The 22,281-nt window shown below is 47.3% G+C and overlaps 1 pseudogene; it reads left to right on the top strand.

Annotated features, from left to right (window-relative positions):
- LOC144276083 (zinc finger protein RFP-like) overlaps nucleotides 1–22,281 on the top strand; it is a 349,317-nt pseudogene that overhangs the window by 222,206 nt on the left and 104,830 nt on the right.

A 22,281-nucleotide genomic window follows, 5' to 3' on the forward strand; every position in this document is an offset into this window, starting at 1 on the left:
GGCAGGCTCCCAAATCCAGACAGTGGCACTTCACATCCACTTTGCTCTGGCGTCAGGGACTGCCCTGAGCGCCCATCCTGCAAACACGTACGCACCTGAGCCCTCCCACTGTGATCCAAGGCTACTCCTGCTGATGGAGTTAAACACGTGGCTAAAGCGTTTGCAGAGGTTCCAAAGAGCTGAGGCTCTGTGCAAAAGGAACATTACTTCAGTTATTCCTATCTTGGGTTGATGAGATGCTCCTGCCTGCCCCCTCCCTTCACAGCTGAGTCTCCCACCCAGTGGAATTCTCCAAGGAACTTCCCACTCCAAGAGACAGAGGTGCCTGAAGTGGCCATTAACCTCTTAAGTCCCTTTGTGAATCCAGCCCTAACCGTTCATCGGGACAAGTCCTCAGCTCCCTGCAGGTGTCCCGTTACCCAGGTCACACGGTGCAGGTTTCCTCTCACCCATCAGACTTCATTTTTAAAGGAAAGCTGAGATGCAGGAGATCAAGGTGGCGCTTCCAATGAACAAGTACCAGGTCACCCACCCCATGGGATTCAGCCTCGTATGGTCCTTGCTCCAGACCCCCTAACTCTGTGGTTCTCAAGCAGGGGTACAGGTATCCCTGGGGTACACAGAGCTCTTCCGAGGAGTAGGTCAACTCATCTAGATACTGGCCTAGTTTTCCAAATGGCTACATAAAAAGCACTAGCGAAGTCAGTGCAAACGAAAATTTCAGACAGACACTGACTTGTTTATACTGTTCTATACTCCACACACGGACATGTAAGTACAATACTTATTTCCAAAGGGTTTATTTTATAATTGTATGGTACAAATGAGAGTCAGCAATTTTTCAGCAATAGTGGCTGTGGCAACATTTGTATTTTCATGTCGGATTTTCTAAGCAAGTCGTTTTTAAGTCAGGAGAAACTTGGGGTACGCAAGACAAATCAGACTCCTGAAAGGGGTGCAGTGGTCTGGAAAGGTTGAGAGCCACTGCCCTAACTCATCTCACAGCCTGGGATGTCTTCTCGACTGACGCTCTGCAGTGAAGTTAGAGATGAAGGACAACACCAGAGCCCACCTTCCCATTAGCGGGAGGGGGAGGAAAGACTCACCCCTGGGCCTTTCCTTGTTACAGGGACCCACAGTGACACGGACTCTCTCTCACTCTGCAGCTTCTCAGGCTCTGCTGATGGGAACAGCTGCGGGTGGATAAAAGGCAGCCAGGTTCTGTCTGAGACGTGTGCCGCGGAGCTCAAATGGATCTGCCAGAAAGAAGCGGCCGTGATAGAAACAGTGCAACTGAGGATCCACATTTGTGTATCTGTAATGTGAAGTACCCCCCTGTTTAGTCTCCTGGGTACGGCCCTACCAAATTCACCCATCCAGTTTGGTAAATTTCATGGTCAAGAGATTTTTAAAAGTCTTTCCCGGGCTGGAGGGGAGGGGCCCTCTGTCCCCCCTCCTCCTTCCCCCCCTTTCCCAGGCTGTGGGGGCCCTCTGTCAACCCTCTCCCTTCCCCCGCTTTCCCGGGCTGGGGGGGCCCTCTGTCAACCCTCTCCCTTCCCCCCTTTTCCCGGGCCGGGGGGGCCCTCTGTCCCCCTTTCCACCCTTTCCTGGGCTGGGGGTCCCCCTGTTCCCCTTCCCCCCCTTTCCCTGGCTGGGGGGAGGCTCTGTGTGCCCCTTCCCCCCCTTTCGCGGGCTGGGGGGGCCCTGTGTCTCCCCTTTACCTGCCCCCCTTTCCCGGGCTGGGGGGGGCTGTGTCCCCGCTCTCCCTTTCCCCCTTTCCCCGGCTGGGGGGGCCCTGTGTACCCCTTGCCCCCCTTTCCCGGGCTGGGGGGGCCCTGTGTCCCCCTTCCCTCCCTTTCCCGGGCTGGGGGAGGCCCTCTGTCCCCCTTCCCACCTTTCCCAGGCTGGGGGGGGCCCTCTGTCCCCCTTCCCCCGCTTTCCCGGGCTGGGGGGGACCCTGTGTCCCCCCTCTCCCTTCCTACCCTTTCCCAGGCTGAGGGGGCCCTCTGTCCCCCTTCCCCCGCTTTCCCGGGCTGGGGGGGACCCTGTGTCCCCCCTCTCCCTTCCTACCCTTTCCCAGGCTGAGGGGGCCCTGTGTCCTCCCTCTCCCTTTCCCCCTTTCACGGGCTGGGGGGGCCCTCTGTCCCCCCTTTCCCTTCCCCCCCTTTCCCGGGCTGGGGGGAGAACCTGTGTGCCCCTTCCCCCCCTCTCCCGGGATGTGGGGGCCCTCTGTCTCCCCTTTACCTGCCCCCCTTTCCTGGGCTGGGGCGGGGGGCTGTGTCCCCCTTCCCCTCCTTTCGCAGGCTGGGGAGGCCCTCTGTCCCCCTACCCCCCTTTCCCGGGCTGGGGGTCCCTCTGTCCCTCATCTCCCTTCCCCCCCTTTCCCAGACTGGGGGGAGCCCTGTGTCTCCCCTTTCCCTTCCCCCCCTTTCCCGAGGTGGGGGGGGCTGTGTCTCCCCTCCCTTTCCCCCTTTCCTGGGCTGGGGGAGGCCCTGTGTCCCCCCTCTCCCTTCCCCCCCTTTTCGAGGCTGGGGTGGGCTCTATGTCCCCCTTCCCCCCCTTTCCTGGCTGGGAGGGGCCCTGTGTCCCAATTTCCTGGGCTGGGGGGGGGCCTTGTTCCCACTTGCCCCCTTTCCCGGGCTGGGGGGGGCCCTGTTCTCCCCTCTCCCTTCCCCCTCTTTCCCATGCTGGGGGAGGCCCTGTGTCCCCCCTCTCCCTTCCCCCCCTTTCCCGGGCTGGGGGAGACCCTGTGTCCCCCCTCTCCCTTCCCCCCTTTTCGAGGCTGGGGGAGGCCCTGTGTCCCCCTTCTCCCTTCCCCCCCTTTTCGAGGCTGGGGGGGCCCTGTGTCCCCCTTCCCCCGCTTTCTCGGGCTGGGGGGGCCCTGTGTCCCCCTTCTCCCCCTTTCCCAGCTGGAAGGGGCCCTGTGTCCCAATTTCCTGGGATGGGGGGGCCCTATCTCCCCCTTCCCCCTCTTTCCCGTGCTGGGGGAGGCCCTGTGTCCCCCCTCTCCCTTCTCCCCCTTTTCGAGGCTGGGGGGGGCTATGTCTCCCTTCCCCCCCTTTCCCGGGCTGGGGGAGGCCCTGAGTCCCCCCTCTCCCTTCCCCCCCTTTTTGAGGCTGGGGGGGGCCCTATGTCTCCCTTTCCCCCCTTTCCCGGGCTGGGTAGGGGGGCCCTGTGTCTCCCTTCCCCCCCTTTCCCGGGCTGGGGGGCCCTGTTTCCCCCTTCACCCCCTTTCTCGGGCTGGGGGGGCCCTGTTTCCCCCTTCCCCCCTTTTTCTGGGCTGGGGGGGGCTGTGTCCCCCTTTCCCGGGATGGGGGGGGGCCTGTCTCCTGTTGTTTCCACTCCTGTTTTTCAAACAAACATTTTTCCTGTTTAGTTGAAGCCCTTTTGCACAAACACTTCAAAATCATGCTTCCTCTTAGTCATTCCCCAAAGTAACACATCAAATCAAATTCTGCTCCCCATTATATGGGAGTGAATCCAAAATAACTCATTGATCGCTATCCAAATTTACACCAGTGTAAGTGAGAGCAGAATTTGGGCCTATATAGTACAAATTGAAAAATACTGCTGTATTGTCTTGGGAGACAGCGGCTGTTTCTCTTAGAAGAACTATGGTATTGTCTTATGAAAACCTTCACGTGCAGAAGTGGTGAACAAAGATGAATGTGTGAAGCAATGTTTGAACCAAACATGCCAAACCCCTGGAAAAAAAACACAGAAATTGGGCTTGTTTTTGGCTTAATTGGCTTGTGAGTTGCTTGTTGGCTAGGTTTTAGCTTGTAGCTTGTTGTACTTTTTTTTTTTTTTTTTATCAGCTCCTGGCAATCAGCGGCAAGGAGGGGAAGAGAGTCGTGGACAGCGGGCCCACCACAGTCCCAGACTGCATGCTCGGGGGATCTAATCACATAGAGAGTTGGGGTTCTTTAAAAATGGCTTGTTTTGACCTTGTTTTAAAATGGAATTAGCTTGATTTTTGGCTTATTGTGAAAGTTGGGGTGCTTATTTACTACATGAAAGTTGGCAACTGTGGTTTGAACTGATCCAAACAGTGATGACATTTACTCCACTCCCCTCTTCATTAGAAGCTCCAACTTTTCCTCAGTGTTTCCCCCTCCCCCATTTTCTTCCCTGTCATCAGCCATGAGAATGGAGAGTATGGCATGTCCACTTACGTACCTATTCTGCCACATGCCATAAGGCTTTGTATGAAGCAGCATCCCCCAAAAAAACATGTTAAACATGCACGGCCAAAATGCAGCAGAACCAGCCAATCTGTTGAAATACTTTATGCCTCTGACATCGCTCGTGTCTTGTAGGTAAATGATAATGTTCCCTGAAAATCTGTTCATTCAGTTCTTTGGGACTTAAGCACAGGTAAAGTCGCCATTCTTTTATTATTATTATTTTGTCTTTACAGTCATAGGCAACAAGATTCACTTGGCAGGTTCTTCCACTTTCTGGATCATTTCTGTTTTCACCTGTCTAGTTCCAGTTACTTTTCTGGCAGCATGGCACCACTGCCTGGGCATTACAGTCCAGCTTTATTTTTGGTCCCTGGAGAACATCCCATTTCCTTAAAAGCCTCATGAAATTCTGACACCAAATTCTCTGTGTTATCTGTTTGTATCATGAGGCTACCTGATGAACATTAGCAATCAACATGCACAAGTGGGTGACTATCTAGTACTATAGCAAAGAGCAGTTTACTCACTTTTAGAGCCCTGGGCGGGTACACAAATGTGTATCCGCCTCCGAGCCGCGATCTGCAAAAATTATCTGCGGATATCTGGGGATTTTCAGGGCTGTACACTGGGGGCTGGACTCAGGCGCCGGGGCACACGCTCCCCTCTGGAGCCCAGTTAAGGAGAGACGCCCTGGCAGTTGTGGGGAGCCACAGTGGATCCTGAGCAGCCCCCTGCCCAGTGTCCCAGCCCCACACCCAGGGCAGGTGGAGGGACCCAGGCTCCCCTCAGCTGCCAGCGCTGCTCTCCCTGACCCGGTTCCGGCCCGGCCATGGTAAGAGCCAGGCGGACAGCTGTGTGGAGCTGTGGCAGACCCTCTACCTGCCCTGGGTGTGGGGCCCGAGCAGTCACTGGCCCCTGTCCCGGCCCCCCAGGCACCGCCCAGGGCAGCTCACAGCTGCCCGTCTGCTCTTACCGTCAAAGCCCTGCACGGATACAAAATTTGTACTGCATCCATGCTCGTATCATAGAATCATAGAATCATAGAATATCAGGGTTGGAAGGGACCCCTGAAGGTCATCTAGTCCAACCCCCTGCTCGAAGCAGGACCAATTCCCAGTTAAATCATCCCAGCCAGGGCTTTGTCAAGCCTGACCTTAAAAACCTCTAAGGAAGGAGATTCCACCACCTCCCTAGGTAATGCATTCCAGTGTTTCACCACCCTCTTAGTGAAAAAGTTTTTCCTAATATCCAATCTAAACCTCCCCCACTGCAACTTGAAACCATTACTCCTCGTTCTGTCATCTGCTACCGTTGAGAACAGTCTAGAGCCATCCTCTTTGGAACCCCCTTTCAGGTAGTTGAAAGCAGCTATCAAATCCCCCCTCATTCTTCTCTTCTGCAGGCTAAACAATCCCAGCTCCCTCAGCCTCTCCTCATAAGTCATGTGTTCTAGACCCCTAATCATTTTTGTTGCCCTTCGCTGGACTCTCTCCAATTTATCCACATCCTTCTTGTAGTGTGGGGCCCAAAACTGGACACAGTACTCCAGATGAGGCCTCACCAATGTCGAATAGAGGGGAACGATCACGTCCCTCGCTGGACTCTCTCCAATTTATCCACATCCTTCTTGTAGTGTGGGGCCCAAAACTGGACACAGTACTCCAGATGAGGCCTCACCAATGTCAAATAGAGGGGAACGATCACGTCCCTCGATCTGCTCGCTATGCCCCTACTTATACATCCCAAAATGCCATTGGCCTTCTTGGCAACAAGGGCACACTGCTGACTCATATCCAGCTTCTCGTCCACTGTCACCCCTAGGTCCTTTTCTGCAGAACTGCTGCCTAGCCATTCGGTCCCTAGGCTGTAGCGGTGCATTGGATTCATCTATCCTAAGTGCAGGACCCTGCACTTATCCTTATTGAACCTCATCAGATTTCTTTTGGCCCAATCCTCCAATTTCTCTAGGTCCTTCTGTATCCTATCCCTGCCCTCCAGCGTATCTACCACTCCTCCCAGTTTAGTATCATCCGCAAATTTGCTGAGAGTGCAATCCACACCATCCTCCAGATCATTTATGAAGATATTGAACAAAACCAGCCCCAGGACCGACCCTTGGGGCACTCCACTTGATACCGGCTGCCAACTAGACATGGAGCCATTGATCACTACCCGTTGAGCCCGACAATCTAGCCAGCTTTCTACCCACCTTATAGTGTATCCGCAGAAATGGTCCATGGATAAAAAGCGGATACCCGCAGATTTGCAGGGCTCTACTCACTTTTTCTCCACTGCACTTTGATCAAGTCCATTCATGTTAAATCAGGCTTCCCTTTAGGGTATTGTAACAGACGTCCCTCTCACCTTGGACAAGCCTGAACCTTACCCCATGTAAACACCATTGGATGGACATTTAGTAATGCGGGCAGTTGTAGCAACCATGCTACAAGCCTGAAGACCCTTGCTGTAGGTATTCCAATGGTTAGAGCCATGTGTCAGTCATATCCATCTAACACTCAATGGACTGACCCAAAAATGACGCTCACAATCAGGGATCACAAATTTTAAGGCACCTTTATTCCCAATCTGGCTGAGACACAGCAAAAGATACAGGTTAGTTAGGATGCAGGGTACTTCAATTAAAGGGGTTACACTAAACAATATCAAACAGTGAATAACATGAGGGTATAACACAAGTAGTTCTAAGCCCTGTAGCCCCACATGTTCCGACTCATGACAGATATCTCTGGGTAACACCCAATATGATCCCCAGGAGGGTGAGAAATTAAGTTAATAAAAAGATCTATCTAGAATTTATTTAACCATCCTGTAGCATTTCATAGCTATTAAATTTCTATTAAATTATATTAAATTTCATAGGATGATTCAAACAAACCTGGAGAGAGGTAAAAATTTTCTATTCGATTTTATAGGAGTTCATAATGGGGAAGATGTTGACAAAGAAAAATTAAGGCAGAATATCAGGAAAAACTTGCTGATGGTGGGATACCAGCCTAAAGGATGAGGTGAAAGTCTTGGAACATTTAAAAATAAACCAGCCAAAATGTAAGCAAATCATAGAATCATAGAATCATAGAATATCAGGGTTGGAAGGGACCCCTGAAGGTCATCTAGTCCAACCCCCTGCTTGAAGCAGGACCAATTCCCAGTTAAATCATCCCAGCCAGGGCTTTGTCAAGCCTGACCTTAAAAACCTCTCAGGAAGGAGATTCTACCACCTCCCTAGGTAACGCATTCCAGTGTTTCACCACCCTCTTAGTGAAAAAGTTTTTCCTAATATCCAACCTAAACCTCCCCCACTGCAACTTGAGACCATTACTCCTCGTTCTGTCATCTGCTACCATTGAGAACAGTCTAGAGCCATCCTCTTTGGAACCCCCTTTCAGGTAGTTGAAAGCAGCTATCAAATCCCCCCTCATTCTTCTCTTCTGCAGGCTAAACAATCCCAGCTCCCTCAGCCTCTCCTCATAAGTCATGTGTTCTAGACCCCTAATCATTTTTGTTGCCCTTCGCTGGACTCTCTCCAATTTATCCACATCCTTCTTGTAGTGTGGGGCCCAAAACTGGACACAGTACTCCAGATGAGGCCTCACCAATGTCAAATAGAGGGGAACGATCACGTCCCCCGATCTGCTCGCTATGCCCCTACTTATACATCCCAAAATGCCATTGGCCTTCTTGGCAACAAGGGCACACTGCTGACTCATATCCAGCTTCTCGTCCACTGTCACCCCTAGGTCCTTTTCCGCAGAACTGCTGCCTAGCCATTCGGTCCCTAGGCTGTAGCGGTGCATTGGATTCTTCCATCCTAAGTGCAGGACCCTGCACTTATCCTTATTGAACCTCATCAGATTTCTTTTGGCCCAATCCTCTAATTTGTCTAGGTCCTTCTGTATCCTATCCCTCCCCTCCAGCGTATCTACCACTCCTCCCAGTTTAGTATCATCCGCAAATTTGCTGAGAGTGCAATCCACACCATCCTCCAGATCATTTATGAAGATATTGAACAAAACCAGCCCCAGGACCGACCCTTGGGGCACTCCACTTGATACCGGCTGCCAACTAGACATGGAGCCATTGATCAGTACCCGTTGAGCCCGACAATCTAGCCAGCTTTCTACCCACCTTATAGTGCATTCATCCAGCCCATAATTCCTTAACTTGCTGACAAGAATACTGTGGGAGACCGTGTCAAAAGCTTTGCTAAAGTCAAGAAACAATACATCCACTGCTTTCCCTTCATCCACAGAACCAGTAATCTCATCATAAAAGGCGATTAGATTAGTCAGGCATGACCTTCCCTTGGTGAATCCATGCTGGCTGTTCCTGATCACTTTCCTCTCATGCAAGTGCATCAGGATTGATTCTTTGAGGACCTGCTCCATGATTTTTCCAGGGACTGAGGTGAGGCTGACTGGCCTGTAGTTCCCAGGATCCTCCTTCTTCCCTTTTTTAAAGATTGGCACTACATTAGCCTTTTTCCAGTCATCCGGGACTTCCCCGGTTCGCCACGAGTTTTCAAAGATAATGGCCAATGGCTCTGCAATCACAGCCGCCAATTCCTTCAGCACTCTCGGATGCAACTCGTCTGGCCCCATGGACTTGTGCACGTCCAGCTTTTCTAAATAGTCCCTAACCACCTCTATCTCCACAGAGGGCTGGCCATCTCTTCCCCATTTTGTGATGCCCAGCGCAGCAGTCTGGGAGCTGACCTTGTTAGTGAAAACAGAGGCAAAAAAAGCATTGAGTACATTAGCTTTTTCCACATCCTCTGTCACTAGGTTGCCTCTCTGATTCAGTAAGGGGCCCACACTTTCCTTGGCTTTCTTCTTGCAAATGTACAATAGGGAACAATCCTGAAACAACAGTGAGATGGAGTAAATGAGAACTGCTGCATTAAGTCTTTTCCTTCTCGACCTTATCAGTTTATTTAAAGCTTCAGAATACACCCCATTCACAAGTTTGTTTGGGGAGTACATGGACTGCCCTGTATGTATGTCCTCAAGCAACTAAGGAGTACAAGTGTGATGCCTGGCAACTTGGCCAACACACTAGGAATTGAATCAGGAGCCTCTAGAGGTGGTTCTCGGGCTGCCAGCTGCTTGCAGCCCAATCAACACATGGCTGCAGCCCATGTGATATCCTCAGGGCCATACAGGTAATATATAGTGTGGATGCAGCCCACCTAACACAGAGAGAGTTGCATATGTGGCCCACAATGGTAAATACTTTGAGAACTACTGTGAGCTAAAAGCATGAGCAACTACAGCTTGAGCTAAAGAGCCAGATTTCTGTTACAGACTTCTATCTTCTGATTGGGCACACAAGGGCAACTGTGATACAGTACACAGTCACCAGTGGGTTACACGAGTTACATGAGTAAAACAAAACAAGCTCAAATTACAATCTGATAATTCATCCTTTTATTACTCTAATACATTTCTCTTAGACCCAGCAAGACAAGAACTGATATGGAACTATGTCCCCATTAATTCACATTAGGGTGAAGTAAACAAGTATGATAATGTGCATCACAGCAAAGGATCCACATTATGATAAAGCAAGTTCTAAAATTAACAAAGCAGTACAGAGAAACATGGAACACTTTTCCATGGATACACAAAACCTCTCTTTTTTATCAAGAGATTAGCTTACAAAATGTCTGCTTATCAGCAACAGAGAATGAAACAGCTTCTTTATCTGTGGACTAGGTGATACTGGAAAACAAAACAACAATGGAATTCTTTTTTTAGCACTTTAACTGTCCAATGCATGCCTAACCTAAAACTTGATGACTAGGAGAGTGATTTATCATATTGATTTATTCAATGCTTTTAAGAAAACCGCCAGTCTGAACACCAACCTCACTTCATCTGAGCTTCCCTTAAATTTACAACACATTGTAAGAAAAAGGAAGGTCATGGACTAATGGACAATTTCCTGTCCAAATAAAAGACTATGCTGTGGATCTAGTGCAGGAGGACCTGTGAATGGTTACATCCAGACAGTATTAAAATGTACTAGAAATATATCTTTTAAAAAAGCATAGAAAAACAGTAGCTTGATTTTCAAATAGTCTCATTGCCAGTCCAATCAAACAGTTTCATGGAGGTACAGATGCTTTCATACTCTGATGCCATAACTTGGATCCCTCAAATGGATTTTGCTGTCAGCCTGAACAAAATTATGGAATAACTACTTTGTAATGAGCTGACCATTCATGCATTTAGTGAAAGAAATTCTTCCTCTATGAATTGGCAATGGGGAAATAAGCTAGATGTTCACGCTATTGCTATGGGAGAAAATTGGCCGCTTCCCAAACTACTTTGCTTTCAAACTAGACCACTTTAGCAGTCACAATGCACCAGAGAAATGTGCTTGAATACAGTGTGAGAGACTGTCATGTCACTAACCATACATTACTATTAAAAACGTAATACTTCTCTATGAATTATTTAAAATGTTAAAAAGCAAAACAGACTGTGGGCAGGATGTACCAGGCCTTTGTGGCTCCCTTCTGGAGGGTCCTCTGCTCTGCTGCACCCAGCCTCCGGAGCAGTTCTCTGAGAGGAAAAGAGCAGCAAGTGTTAAACCTCCAGCCTTGCCTAAAGAGACAACCAGAGAGCAGCCATTTTAGGAACCATTGAGAGCTGGTCCTCCAGCAGCTAGAAAGGCTGGGGACTAGTTACAATCAATCAAGGCTCAGCAGGCCAAAATAAAAGGAGCTGCCTGGGTTTAGCAATATGGTTCCTGGCTGGAGCCAATGGAGCAAGGTGGGATGTTCCCTATGCCACAGCTAAAGGAACTGGGCTGGGCCAAGCCTGGATCTGTTTCTGGTCACCAATGAGAGTAGGAGTGTGGAAGAAACCCTGCTGAGTTAATTCCACAAAGGGAGTTAAGTCGCAGATGGGTAAGAAGCCATTTTTGTTATAATTAATCCTGAAGGGCAAGGAACTCTTTCTATTGGAGTTTGTTGTACCCTAGAAGGGGTTGGACAGTGTGAGCCAGCTAGAAGCCTGAGGCCACAGAGGCCAACTGATAGCTTATAGGAGACTGAGGGAGCTTCAGAAAACAGCAACACTCAAAAAGACCACCACACAGACATATGTCCATGTCTTTTTAATGGCAGTTTTCAGAAGTATTCTATATATGCTACATCAGTTGAGGTAATTGAGCTGGATTCTCTCCTGAAGCTGGAAGAAGGAGGAGGTACCAAGGAGATGGCTCAAGCTCTCTGAATCTCAAGGCCATCTGTAGCCCCAACAAGAGTTGGAGCCACTTCTAGGCAGCTCTTAGTTGCACCACTGATGCACCATCCTTAATGGACCCCATACCAGTGCAGGATTGCTTTGACATGGCCCTTTCTAATGAACCAGCAGGTGCAGGACCTGGATCCAACATATTTTCACTTACAGGCAATTCCCCTCCAACAGAGTCATTTTCCAGCCTCTTTGTAACTTCTGAGTGGTGAAAAGATGCCAGCCCTAAGTAGAGTTTGCAGCCCATTATGTTCAAATTGGATTATTCCAATTCTCTCTGTGTGCAGCTGCACTGGAAGACTGCTGCAAAACTCCAGTTGGTTTTGCTTCTGGAATCATAGACTATCAGGGTTGGAAGGGACCTCAGGAGGTCATCTAGTCCAACCCCCTGCTCAAAGCAGGACCAATCCCCAACTAAATCATCCCAGCCAGGGCTTTGTCAAGCCTGACCTTAAAAACCTCTCAGGAAGGAGATTCTACCACCTCCCTAGGTAACCCATTCCAGTGCTTCACCACGCTCCTAGTGAAAAAGGTTTTCCTAACATCCAACCTAAACCTCCCCCTCTGCAACTTGAGACCATTACTCCTTGTTCTGTCATCTGCTACCACTGAGAACAGTCTAGATCCATCCTCTTTGGAACCCCCTTTCAGGTAGTTGAAAGTACCTGTCAAATCCCCCCTCATTCTTCTCTTCCACAGACTAAATAATCCCAGTTCCCTCAGCCTCGCCTCATAAGTCATGTGCTCCAGCCCCCTAATCATTTTTGTTGTCCTCTGCTGGACTCTTTCCAATTTTTCCACATTCTTTTAGTGTAGGGCCCAAAACTGGACACAATACTCCAGATGAGGCCGCAGCAATGCCAAATAGAGGGGAATGATCACGTCCCTCAATCTGCTGGCAATGCTCCCACTTATACAGACCAAAATGCCGTTAGCCTTCCTGGCAACAAGGGCACACTGTTGACTCTTATCCAGCATCTCATCCACTGTAACCCCTAGATCCTTTTCTGCAGAACTGCTGCCTAGCCACTTGGTCCCTAGTCTGTAGCAGTGCATGGGATTCTTCCGTCCTAAGTGCAGGATTCTGCACTTGTCCTTGTTGATTCTCATCAGATTTCTTTTGGCCCAATCCTCTAATTTGTCTAGGTCCCTCTGTATCCAATCCCTACCCTCTAGAATATCTTTCATTCCTCCCAGTTTGGTGTCATTTGCAAACTTGCTGAGGGTACAACCATGCCATTCTCCAGATCATTAATGAAGATATTGAACAAAACCAGCCCCAGGAATGACCCTTGGGGCACTCCGCTTGATACCGGCTACCAGCTAGACATGGAGCCATTGATCACTACCCATTGAGCCAAACAGTCTAGCCAGCTTTCTATCCACCTTACAGTCCATTCATCCAACCCATACTTCTTTAACTTGCTGGCAAGAATACTGGGAAGACCGTATCAAAAGCTTTGTTAAAGTCAAGGAATAACACGTTCCCTGCTGTCCCCTCATCCACAGAACCAGTTATCTCGTCATAGAAGGCAATTAGATTAGTCAGGCATGACTTGCCCTTGGTGAATCCATGCTGACTGTTCCTGATCACTTTCCTCTCCTCTAAGTGCTTCAGAATTGATTCCTTGAGGACCTGCTCCATGATTTTTCCAGGGACTGAGGTGAGGCTGACTGGCCTGTGATTCCCCAGATCCTCCTTCTTCCCTTTTTTAAAGATGGGCACTACATTGGCCTTTTTCCAGTTATCTGGGACCTCCCACAATCACCATGAGTTTTTAAAGATAATGGCCAATTCTCTGCAATCACATCCGCCAACTCCTTTAGTACCCTCAGATGCAGTGCATCCGGCCCCATGGACTTGTGCTCGTCCAGCTTTTCTAAATAGTCCTGAACCTCTTCTTTCTCCACAGAGGGCTTGTCACCTCCTCTCCATGCTGTGCTGCCCAGTGCAGTAATCTGGCTGCTGACCTTCTTCGTGAAGACAGAGGGAAAAAAGGCATTGAGTACATTAGCTTTTTCCACATCCTCTGTCACTAGGTTGCCTTCCTCATTCAGTAAGGGGCCCACACTTTCCTTGATCTTTTTCTTGTTGCTAACATACCTGAAGAAACCCTTCTTGTTACTCTTAACATGTCTTGCTAGCTGCAACTCCAAGTGTGATTTAGCCTTCCTGATTTCAGTCCTGCATGCCCGAGCAATATTTTTATACTCCTCCCTGGTCATTTGTCCAATCTTCCACTTCTTGTAAGCTTCTTTTTTTGTGTTTAAGATCAGCAAGGATTTCACTGTTAAGCCAAGCTGATCACCTGCCATATTTACTATTCTTTCTACACATCGGGGTGGTTTGTTCTTCAACCTCAATAAGGATCCTTTAAAATACAGCCAGCTCTCCTAGACTCCTTTCCCCTTCATGTTATTCTCCCAGGGGATCCTGCCCATCAGTTCCCTGAGGGAATCAAAGTCTTCTTTTCTGAAGTCCAGGGTCCGTATTCTGCTGCTCTCCTTTCTTCCTTGCGTCAGGATCCTGAACTCAACCATCTCATGGTCACTGCCTCCCAGGTTCCCATCCACTTGTGCTTCCCCTACTAATTTTTCCTGGTTTGTGAGCATAAGATCAAGAAGAGCTGTGCCCCTAATTGGTTCCTCCAGCACTTGCACCAGGAAATTGTCCCCTACACTTTCCAAAAACTTCCTGGATTGTCTGTGCATGAGCCTTAGTGGTATCTCCCATAGCAAGTGCATTTGTAATAATGCTCATGGTTATCTGCTGGAAGCTGTTGGGTTTAACCTATATATCTCTGATGGTTTTAATATTGGTGCATTGAGACTACCTCTCATTCTGTGTGACACAACCATAGGTGAGATCTGCTGAGGCCTTTGAGATAACAACACCACAGGTTTAGCACTGGGGTGCTGATGAAAGAGAATTTTCATTGGCGGGACCATCAGTGAAGGGACTCAATCTATTCCTTAGTCCAACAGAGCCTGAATGCATTGAGCTGTGGGGCATGGTGCAAAGCTTATCTCATATCCCAGGCTTCTCATAAATGGGATTATGGGCATAGTGGGGCAGCGGGGGGAGAACTGTTCTGATATGGGAACCAGGCCAGTTGTATTTTTGTACATTGTTTATATATGCACCCAGAGTTGTAAGCCTAACAGGCGATGTCTCTGTGCAGGAGTGAGTGAATTAGAGTACATTTCCTGTTCTTTCTGGCCTCTCAGCATGGTTTTATGTGGCAATGAAGTAGTGGTCCTGGCTATGATTTTTATGTGGGTTTTGCAGGTTCGTGCTTCACCAGCTTATGTATAGAGCAGGCAGTTTTGCAAACAGTTATGTTGCTGGCGTGTGAAATTCAGGCAACCATTAATGATGCTCTAGGATTGAGTCCTGCTCCCACTGAAGTCAACAGCATAATCCCTAGAGGGTCAAATCCTGCCCTTTCCTCCATGGATGCAGAAGGGACACCTGGGAACAGAATCAATCAGCCCTGTTGAATAGGGGATAGGATATGGAGAGCCATGCCGGGTGTGTGCAGACCTTAGCTCTGCTCAGCAGTAGCTCCCTATGTGTGCTAAAAGGGAAAAGAAGCAGTGGGCTAAGGGTGTGCCTGAGGATCCTCTTTTATGTGGATCCTTCTGTTCCCCACTGTCACACTCAGAGGGCGAGCTATGCTTTAGATGCCTTTGCAGTATCTCTTGAGTACACCCCTTCAAGTGACAGATCTAGGCCTGTCTTTTTCTCAGGGTAGAATTCTGCAGTTCACTCTGCTATTAGACTGGGTTTCTTACTGCAGTCCCCTTGTTTCCCAACCATGATAATTCCACACATCCAGCTGTATTTTGAACCTTCAATAACTATCCCTTTGGGAGCTTGTCATCAGTGTCTGATTCAAGCTTCTTCCAAACAAACACATTTGTTCATTAATCCAAAGGTACATAGCAATGAGAGAACAGGGTTTAAAAATCACAAAAAGCCTATATGCATTTCGCTTTACCTAACTTAGCCCTTCCTTGATGGTTTAAGTAGGTTCCACTTAACTCCGTCACTGGGCTGGGTGAGATGCGTTCCCCTGTAACTACTGCTCCTTGGACATCCCAGACAGCATCTCTCCCCTCTTAAGTCTCAGGTTGTCTTTTTAACCATTCTAAAGTCTCTTTGCTTCATGTTTCTGACTAAAGATCTCCTGGGGTTTTGAGCAGGGCACCAAATTCACTTACGCACGTCTCCAGAGGGTACTGGAGGTGCTGTTCACAGAATGGATTGCTGGTATGGGCCCTCTGAACACCAGGAAATTGAATTCTATCTACTAGTGTTGTGTGTGGTTCCTGCAGGATTATCAACAAACTCACAGAGCTAGACAGAGATACTAATTTTTTGAATGTTTTGTATATATAATGTCCATGTTCTTCACAGCCACCCTCAGAGGAATGAAGTGTTTTTGGACCATTGTGGCTAGTGCATTTTCAGAGCTGCAATAATAGAAAGGTCCAGCAGCTACTTCATAGCCTGAGTATGGAAAACTCTTTTGCCCCAGTCTCAGGGCCAGCTCCAGGCACCAGTGTTCCAAGCTGGTGCTTGGGGCGGCAGTTAGAAAGGGGCGGCAGAGTTTCCGCCGCGGCGGCTCTTCGGCAGCAGCTCCTCAGTCCCACCGTCTGCAGTGGCAATTTGGCGGCAGCTTCTCCCCTTTGCCATCTGTGGCAGCAGTTTTTTTCACTGCTTGCGGCGGCAAAAACTTTAGAGCCGGCCCTGCCCAGTCTGCCATGGAGCTAGCTAGCATCCAGCCCAGCTACTGGGACGAAGGATTTGGGAACAAAGTCAGATGTGCCACTTACTGCTAGACTCTCAGAATCTGACCCCATGAGTTAAGTTCCTTTGAAAACTAAAATGAATATGGGATGTTCCCCTATCTCCTCTGAGGAAACCCTACCAAGCAGAATCACTTGGTTCAAAAACAAACATAAAAACTCTGATGTGCATGTTCACTATCAGAACTGGACACAAACGCTTATACGAGTGCACATATTAAAACAAAAATTAAATTCAAGTACAAGTAATCTCTACTTTAGTTTACTTGAGTTTGTATTTGAAAAGAGAATTTATAAACTCAAATTACTTGCAAATTTTGAGAGAACCCTTGTCAAGGGCATGCGTAATAGAAACATCGGCCTGCCACTGCCCAGGAATGACTGGCATTGAGCCTAACTCATTATTTTATCAAGGATCTGGCAGTCAATCAATAGGAAATTATCTGTTCTGTATTGACGTAAATCATAGTTGGTTTCCCTTGAATGCTATGCCAAATCCTTGACAGAGTGAGTTATTGTGTGTTCTATGCCAGTTTTCTTTCTTTATCAGTTCAACTACAAATTCTTCTTTGAATGCAATCAAATAGCAGTAGAATCCAAAACAGAACTATCTCATGGGAACACAGAAATTGCTATATCTAGTGCATCACCCTGCTTCCAGCTGAGGCCAATACCCGCTGCATCAGAGGTCTAGGAATTGCAGGGAGAAATGCACCTTTTCAGTTATGCAATGTGATGCATAGGAAGGGGCAGAATTCATTGGACCTCCATATTTCACCCGGAAATAGAAGATTAATTATTATTTTTAACTCCTCTACAATTTGTCTGTAGCACCTGTAACCCCAGCATGTAAGTGCCTATCACCATAATATCTCATTTGGATCCACAAAGCATGATCCACGGGTGGTCTTCATAGTAATTATTACTCTTTGCTTCTCCACAGTTCTAGGGAAGCTCCCCTAGGTAGAGATTGCTTTGATTTAACCCCTTTCTCTCATGCTAGTGTTCACTGCATAGATGTAAAGGTTATTAAAGGTTACGAAATTATACAAGCCTCTTAAATGCTGTTAGTCCCACACTGCTCTGCTCAGTTGATCAAGCTTCAAAGGAAATGTAGCTCAACACTAAGCCTGCTCTGCTTTGAAGCTCCGCTACACAATCAATGGAGGGATGGAATTTTCTCTGAAGCCAGGCTAATGCCAAGTGATGCCAGCAGATTTTCTTTCAAGCCCTGCTGTCGCTGTGCTGACCAGCACAGGATGGGGCCAGCACCAGCAGCCTGAGTTGCTTGTTCTGTGGAGCTCTGACTCTCCTCAGTTGAAAGGAGTGGGGTTGGCACTGGTGGCTATTCTGAAGTTCTGCTCAAGCCACTGCAGGATGAAAGAAGCGAGGAGGGAGAGAAAAATATGAGGGAGGAGACCACCAGAGAGAGGAGGAAGAGATGGGGGAAACGGAGAGGAGAGAAATGGGTGGGGAAGTATTTTTTAGAATTGTCATTTACAATTGCCTCACAAACATGAAGCATTTTCACGTGGTCCCTATCTGGTTACAGACAGTGGGCTAGATTCCCTAGATCGCTTGGCTGCTTTGCCTCACTGGAGCTGCTTGTACAAGCTGAAGCATACCTGGCCCTATATAGTTATCCCTGAAAGTATAAACTAAATTCCTGAGTTACACCAGCTTTACACTGAAGTAACTCCACTGACTTCAATGGAGTCCTGCATAAAACTGAACTAACACAGCAGTGAATCACTCCCTGATTTTTATTTACACGCTTTTGGTATGATGATATTTTACATACCATTTGATTGAGATTTTTGATGGATTAACAATCCATAAATTCATTATCAACAGTCAGAAATCACTTGTATTCTTTTTGCAGTAAAACATGCTATGAATGCAATGGCACATTCTGGAATGTACTTTTGCTCAACCAATATTAGCATACTTTGCATCTGTTGAGGCATGAGGCACACACCTAAAATTATATTATATTTACAAAATTACAAATACTTACATTATTTACCCACTAACAAACCCACACCCAGGGATAATTCCTTGCCATTCAAGGAGTATACATATTGAGATCCCAGCTGGACAGTTTATTGATTAAAAGCAAGTCAACTAAACCACTTGCAGATGTCTGTACTTTATGCGAAATAATTATTCAGATAGTTTCCCAGATTAAGTGGGGGGAAAACCAGCTCTTTTGCAAAATATCAATTTAGCAAAGAGGTTAAGATTACTACGTTATACACCCCATATTTGTAATATGTTTGTTGAGCTTCACAGATAGTAAAAACACAATGCTGCATAGTCCATTTTATCTTAAATGCTTGCTTCTCCTTGTCCTATTAGCTGGCAGCGTCAGTGCAGACCCACAGAGCATGTGTGATTGGCACAACTTTTACAAACTGGTGAGCCAGGCCTGAGGTTGTTTGAAATCAGTGTTCCTTCTCCTGGGTTTCCTGCCTGCCAGGGCTGACAAATCCCTGCTGCCAGATGGAAGCACAGAAGAGCGAAGTGACTTGCCCAAGGTCACCCCAGTGGCAGAGTCGAGAATCTTGAATCCCAATACTTCACACTCTTCCCTGTACCATGCTGCCTTCTCTAGTCCCTCCCTATACACTCACATTTAATCTTAAATATCTTTCCTCGATGTTCATATTTCCCAAAGTTACTCTGGGGTTTAGGAATATGATGATCACTGCTGCCTATTCTGAGCTCAAATAATGCTTTTAAAATCAGTCAGTTGAACTCTATTTTTCAATTTTTGCAAATTAAAAACAACATTATTTTTTAACTTTCTAGAGAGCACAAAAAACTCATGCCAGGAAAGTATGCCAGTGTACAAACGAATCAGCTACATGTTCTCATCAAAGGAGTTACCAAGTGTTCAGACGCAATAACGCTAGAGTTTTGAGACTATATTAATCACAGTGAAGTGTGATGATAACTACAGACAGTAGAATGAAAAGGACGAGTAAAAGCGTGAAAAAGAACAGAAAAGGATTATGAAATACAAGAAAAATGAGATTCCTCACTACAAACTGTGGAACACATTTTCCCTTTCATTCTGCATGAGTACAACTCCCAGGATAGAAGTTATTTAATTTTGAGAGGCTGGTTTATAATAATGACTGTTTAGGAGATGTAAAAGTTATTGTGAGGAAACCACAGAGCACAAGGAAGGAGTTGGAAGTGGGGTGGAGGGAGGGAGGGAGAAGGAAAGAGAAAAAAATATTAGATATTATAAAATCAGACTAAAGGAAACAGACACAACTCTGGAGGCAGGTTAGTGAGTGACGATCTTTTGAGGTGTGTATATATTCACAAAATAACAGTTACCAGTAATTTGTCTCTTGTCCAGAGACATCCTGCAAGAACAGATACCCAGTCTTGGGTACTAAAATATTCCAGAGAAGTCTTTGAAACAATAAAAATGCAACACTACAAGAGGTACTGTAAGCAGCAACAGGAGGTAATAGAATGTAAAAACACACCTTCCACATAGTGTCAATATCTCACTTGTATATGGAAAGAGATAATATGATTTTCAATGAGGTTTTAATGTCTTCATTGAAAGAAAGAGAGCCTCAAAAACAATACAAACACAGAGTAAAATAAAGCCATGTCCTATCCCCTATTGAAAATTACAGGAGAGGAAAAGTTGAATTACTCCTATTTCCTGAATCCTGCCACGAATGGATGGTTGTATGCTGACAAACGATTATCTGCTGAGTGTAAGCTGGTTAGAAAATAGGTAAAACTTGCATTGGTTATGCAATTGGTTGGCCTTGATATTCAAAAATCAAAGGTCAAGGGGGCAGAAAGAGAGAAGCAACAAGACAGGTACTAACAGGGGATGAAAGATAAAGTAAGCCCTGGCTACCGTCTTTTGCACCCTCCTGCTAAGTGTTAGTTGTTTTTTCCTGCCTCCTGCAGGGTGTAAATTATTCATTTTACACAACTCATGAAAGCCAGACCAGTGCAAGTTACATTCATTTATTATTTGCAACTGTTTTCTGACCAATTTACACCTTTATATCCAATGAATGCCACTATTTACACCACTGCATTGACCCCTCTCCTAAGGATGAGCCCAAGAAATGCTTTGTCAAGGTGTGCAGAGAACTCCAAATAGCTGTGTTATGAACCTCCTCGATAGGAACTGATCAGGGATTGGCCACAGAGGCCAACGTTCCTTGGATCACATGAGCCTTGAGATGGCCTTCAGGTTTCACATTTGGCAAGCTGTAGCAATGATAATGACTGTCTGATTTATTTTAGACATGGTTTGCTTAGAAACAGCAAAAACCTAATGTTTTGGGGTCAAACAAAACCAAAAGCTGGGTGGATTTTCTGAAGGAATCAGACTCACTATCCATATTGTGTTCCTGGCTCACACCTGGTAGCTCTGGCAAATATGTGCTGCCAAATCCACACCCGTCCAGTGGTACTCAGACATGCACCAATGCCGAGTGCAGGTGCGGGCAGTGTTGGGCCAACTTTGTAATATTTACAAACTGGACACTCAAGCAGGAGTGCTGGAACCCCCCCCTTCCCTGCCTCTTTCCTGCTGAGGCCCCGCCCCTGCCCTGCCCCCTGAGGCCCCTCCCCCCATTTGCTCCTCTTTCCCCCTCCCTCTGTCATTCCCTACATAGGTTGGGAAGGACTCACCTGCAGAGTGGGGGCTGGGAGCTGCAGCTGCCTGATGCAGGTAGGAGGTGGCCCTGGCTGAGTAGGGGCTGGTGCAGGTGGTGACTTGGCATCTCCCCACCTCTCCCACCTGCAGTGACCGGACTTTGGGTTTCAGATCAGGTCCCCTTTTTGGCCGGACTTTCCAATCAAAAGCCAGGCACCTGACCACCCTAGTGCCAGCAGCTTCACCTCTGATGCATCCATACCCCAGACACCCCTTTCTCCCATCCACACAGAAATCAGTCTGACTTGGGTCAGCAAGCATGCAGGTCCTAGTACTCTGCTAGGGGGTTCGGGTTAAAACCTGAATCTCACTCAGGTCCAAGCCCTGGCATTTTACGGTGTGGATGCCGGTCAAGCCACAGATCCAAATCAGAAGGGCTGCATAGTGCAGAATGGATGCGTTAGCATTGCAGTGAGACCTGGGTCCAGGAATTGTAAACCTGGGTTTGCAGTGCAGTGTGGACACTCAAGCAGGAGCTTGGAAACACTGAGTCCACATGCCCTGGTCCCAAAGACCTAAGCAGAGTGTGCAGTTTAGACATAGTCTCAGAACCAAGCTCCAATCAGGCTAAGACAGCAATTGTGTTTTTTAACTCAGCTAAGCAAAATGGTGGAAGGAGGATAGCTGGATGTACTGTACTTCCAGCTGTTTCTTGGACTTCATATTATGACTGATTGGCACCGATGCATTTGGGGTCTGCACTGCTTACTCCCAGGTAACAAAGGAAGATAAGATGCTGTGTTTCGATTCAAGTGAGTTTTATTAATCCACTTGGAGGGATGATATTGGGGCCTCTGATGAGTTGGCATTAAGCACCCTCTGTTAGCATGTTGAAGCACGGAAGGCATTTTTGATTCATTGTGCTCCGTTCAACTTCTAACACAGCCCGCCAAGGAAAAGCAAGGAAATGCTTAAACATGCCAATCTGCTTATTCCCTACTTGCATTGCACATTCCTTCGTCATTTTCTGCACAACTTCTCAGTTCAGAAGTATAAAATAAACCCATCTGCCTGGTGGAATTCTTAACACTTACTTGAAAGAGACAGTGTTACATGGAAAAAATACTTCATTTCAGAGATTGTCTGTATTCAGTAGATGCCCAAAATGTAGTAAGACCACATAGCAGCTAGCTCCACCTCAGTAATCAGAGCCAGTCGGCATGGCAACACCATCCTAGTTTGTATCTTAGGGTCCTGTATAACCCACCCAACACCACACACAGTGGCAATACTGGGATATTCATATGAGCACAACCTATCGATTACTACACAATCCCAAATAGCATTTGCTGAATGG

Source organism: Eretmochelys imbricata, chromosome 16, assembly GCF_965152235.1.
Source record: "Eretmochelys imbricata isolate rEreImb1 chromosome 16, rEreImb1.hap1, whole genome shotgun sequence".
Taxonomy (NCBI): domain Eukaryota; kingdom Metazoa; phylum Chordata; order Testudines; family Cheloniidae; genus Eretmochelys; species Eretmochelys imbricata.